Genomic DNA, 4649 nt, shown 5'->3' on the forward strand with positions numbered 1-4649 from the left:
GATCGAACAGGCTGTTCGATCGAGCGACATTCTGTTGAGAACCACTTCTAAGTTCTTAACCGATCGGTTAAGCCGGCCGATCGAACAGACCGTTCGATCGATCGACCTGAAAGGCAAGAACACTTCAGTGTTCTCAAATGCTACAACAAAAACTTCAAAAGTTCAGACCATCATACACAAACACATCAGAGGAAGAAACAATCCACTCGAATGGTCCAGCCGATCGAGCCTGCCGGCCGATCGAACGGGATTATTCAAACTGACTTTCAAGCCGAACGAACAGCCCGTTCGATCGAACCTGCTGTTCGATCGACCAGGCTATTCGATCCATTTACACATGTTTACTTTTCGCGTTACTCATTGTTGTGCTATCGAACTATTCAGGCTAACCCTACTCTCAGCGCTCCCTTCAATCCATAATCAATCACAGTGAGTATACTCGAACCCTTTTTGCTTTAGCACTTTTGGGTGTTACATACGTTACCTATCAAAATCACAATCGAACACACTATTCCAAACTACTTGAACGCTAACCGATTGCATGTATTACGTGACTAAATGTACGCTTGTTGTTATGTTTACACGTGGAATGCTGTCTACCTGCCTTGGCAACGTAGTACTATAGTTTGGACTCAGCGCCCGTTCACACGGGGGTTGTTAAGGACAATTACTTGCATGGATTACGGTGGTAATCATGTATTGCGAACTGTCTCAGACAGTCAACCCGCAGTCATTGGTATCGATAGGTCCATGTCGATAATTAACATGCATCATTTCCCTCTGTGTACGTGCTGGTTATGCGTAACTATTCGAACTCTATATGCTATTATCAAACTTGTATGCTCACCTTTACATTTTATGTATTGACATTATTTTAACGTATGTGACAGGTGTTTAGGATGCTTACTTGCTCTATCCACTATGCAATCGAGGCTAGGAAAGAGTCTAGGAACCAAGACAATTTATATTTATGTTTAATTTAAATCTGAGTTGTCAGAACAGGATTAATTGTTTGGAAGTTACCTGTAATAACTTGTATTTATTCGGGATACGGTATGGGACGTATCACTTTAAACTGAATTTATATTTATAGTTGTTGTGGAAACTTCTGGGTGCAACGCCAAGGCGACACTCAAAGGCCCCAATAGCAAGCTATATCAGATATTAAACTGATAAGAACAGATACTACACTTGATCTTAGCCAAAAGGCCGAGAAAGGTATGCTTTTCTCCTTCTTGGGCTGTTGTTTATGTATGTTGTTTCTTCATATATGTATTTGCGGTAGTTTACCGTGCGGCTATTTACCACGGTAAATAGAATAACAAATAAGTTACTATTTGAAACCATTAATTTTTGTACCCAAAAATTTGTCGTACACAAACTTGTAGTAGACAAGTTGATGGCAAGTAGAAGACAAAGGTCAAGCACATGTACTTGAAATTTGAATTCACCAATTTTAGTGCAAACTTTGTCTACGGCAAAAGATGCCATCCAAATTTGGTAGACCAAAGATGCCTTACGAAGTGTTTTGTAATTATTCAACTTGATTACAAATTTGTTCGTAGATCCATTTTGCAAATGGAAACATGTATAGTTTCTATAAATGACAAAAGATGTCATATATGATTCTTGTAAATTGAATTCAATTTGTAAATTGGATTCATTTTTTGATTGAAATCTTGTCGTAGACAAAAGATTCTTTTCAACTCATTGTTTATTACTACAATTTTTGATTGAGTAAATCATTTAATTTCGATAGTAGTTAATCGATTGTTGTTTGTCTATGTTTATAAAATAGATGTTTAAAATTGCTTAAGGAGAGATTATTGTAAATATTTAGAAGTAATTTAGCAGTTACAATAAAATATACCTTTCTTCCTTATCCGGCTAAGTAAATCTTTAATCTGATTTTTCCAAGTGACCAACCCAGCCCATTCTTCCCTACGGCCTTCTGCCTTAACAGTACTGAAGAAACACTGACCTATGCGGTGATTACGGGCTAGGACTTCAATGATCAGTGACCCGAACGGTTAGCTGCAAAACAGAAACTCCTTTAGGACTCGTTACAGGAATGGGGTTATTCCTGTTACCACCCTCCGGCGTGAGAATAAGTCTCGGTTTGTGGGAGTAAAGGGAAATTGAGAGGAGAAAGTTATATGAGAGCAAGATGAAGATACCTTATACGTTTACCTTTATTTATAGGTTTTCCATTAAGGTTTCCTCTAACCTAGGATATATTCCGATAAGTTAGGGATTTGCATGATCTTCCCGAAAAGTTGGAGATTTGGTTGTGTAACTTTCGTGTGGAGATGGAAAGTTCTAGAATAATCATTTATATTCATAATAAAATAATAGGTGATAACCAGGTCGGGTTGACCGATGCGGGTCATACCTCGTCATGTCCCCCCAGTCCGAGTTCATGAAAAGAAATTCATTAGCTCGGACTAGGAGAGAAAAGAAAAGTTAGTGTATTATGATTAGTACCAAATACGTTGGGCCTAGTGTCGTTACATTTTGGGGAAATGAAGGCGACAAGATAGGATGTGACAGTTGGGTCATCATTGGGATGACAACTGTAATTACCCTGTTTGGACACGTATTTCCGTCCGTACGCCTTTTTGAATTTGAAAGGTTACCTTTGCGTATAAGGAACACTTCTATATATGAGGGTTTAAATTTCTTTCCCCCACACCCTTCGTTCTTCATTTCCTAAAAAAATGGCTTCAAAACCCAGTGAATCGTCCTCTTCTGCTTCCGCCACTACCGATGTGCTTTTCTGTAAGTGGGGTGTAACGTCTTACAACAACCTTGTACAAGACTACGGCATCCGGGCCGAATGGAACCCTATATTGCCGTCCAAAACGGACACTGCGTTTCCATTGAAATCGGGCAAAATCACGTTGTTCAGTGATTTTTTCAAGCTCTGCAATTTCAGGTTACCCGTTACCAAGTTTCTTAAATTGGTGCTTGATTATTACCGTATTCACATTTCTCAATTACATCCCCTCGGGTTGGTGAAACTTCGCCAATTCGAATTTGCTTGCATTGCCCTAGGTCATATTCCAGAACTAGTTGTGTTTAGGGCCTTCTTCGTTCTTGTATGGAAATCCCCTTTCTTTACCTTTGACAGGAGAGACACTGATGTGTCCTGCCTTAGGGACATTCCTACCAGTTCTAGAGACAAAGATTGGAAGAAAAAGTTTTTCTATATTGATGCCTCTGTTATTCCCGGTGAGATGTATTGGAGGGAAAAGGGGCCGAAGGATAAGGTCAAAGATGACGGTCCTTCGGAGGATGCGTTCGTGTCGAATGTTCTGTACACAAAATTGTGTGGTCGTCCTTTCGAGTGCACGGTGATCCCTGAAGGTGCCCTGGTGATGGCAGGCATGAGTTTGTTGTGGCGTGATATCAGGCGGTACCCTTCGTTTCAAAGGGATGATGCAGGTATGTTTAATTATCATTGGTCATATTTTCCTTAGATTTTAGAGATAATGTACACATATTCCACAGGGGAATGGAGTATGTTTGATTTCGTTGATCCTCTGCGGCACCTTGCGTTGAGGCCTGCTGACCGCGTGCTAGATGAAGGGGAGCTGGATGTGTTAGGGATGCACCTTGAGCAGTTTATTATACCCGCTGTACCAGCGGACCCTGCTATATACATTTCCCCCTGCCAGCTGTTTCAAACACCGGCGTTCCTGCGTTGGAGAAGAGGTCCACTCGGATAAAGCTTACCGGGAAGAAACATACGCCAACTAATGTAGCTGTTTCTTCCGTTGAGGAGTCTGCCTTTCCTGGGCGGGATATTTATGTGACCGCCGGTATGACGAGCCCTGTTCGTGCCTTGAAAAAGCGGAAAACATTTGTTGTCCCTACTCTAAGTGCTTTCGAGGCTGTACAAGCTGCTCATGCTCTCCCGATAGGTATGTACTGACCGACTTTGCATGCTGATGTAGTTTAAGAGCTTCATGTTGTTGAATTATGTCGTTTGACTGTGCAGGTACCTCTGCGGGGACTCAAACTGGGATTGTTACATCAACTCCTGTGCCATCTGTGGCGTTGTCGTTGCCTGGTTCCAGTACTGGCGGTCCCACAGAGCCCAAAACCCAAGCTCACGCTACCACTGTTATAAGCTGCGCCATGCCGCTTCCAACGCCTACCGCATCTGTAGTTGTTACCGTCGACCCTGTTGTTACACCACGGACATGCGGCGTTGGTCCGTCCTTGTTTGACTCACCCCTAAGCATTTTTTCTGTTGCTGATAAGGAAGTTACCGCAGTGTCCGCAGCACAGGAAGTGACCAGCATTGGTGGTGCTGCTGCTAGTGAAGCTGGGGGGTCAAGCAGTGGTATCGCTGATGACGGCGCTCGTCTGATTGATGACCTGTTCTTACCGACTGTCCGATGGGATCCCAATGCTCAGGATAAACGCTATCAACCTCAATGGAAAATCGCTGAATCTTCAAGGCTGATTTTCCCCCCTGTGATTCAACACTAGGTTGAGCGGGCGTATCCTCCAGCCGAGGCGGCATACGTGGAGGGGTTGAACAATGAAGATCTGATGAACTCCTCTATAGCGGATTCCGTGAGCCAACCGCGAAGGCTGGCAGAAATCCGGCGTAGATGGATGCATGATAACACCCAACTTCA

General features: G+C 42.7%; 1 pseudogene; it reads right to left on the reverse strand.

Annotated features, from left to right (window-relative positions):
• Positions 1-1107: 1107 nt before the first annotated feature.
• Positions 1108-1222, reverse strand: LOC118490780 (annotated as a pseudogene).
• Between the last annotated feature and the right edge of the window lie 3427 nt (positions 1223-4649).

Source organism: Helianthus annuus, chromosome 3, assembly GCF_002127325.2.
Source record: "Helianthus annuus cultivar XRQ/B chromosome 3, HanXRQr2.0-SUNRISE, whole genome shotgun sequence".
NCBI lineage: Eukaryota > Viridiplantae > Streptophyta > Magnoliopsida > Asterales > Asteraceae > Helianthus > Helianthus annuus.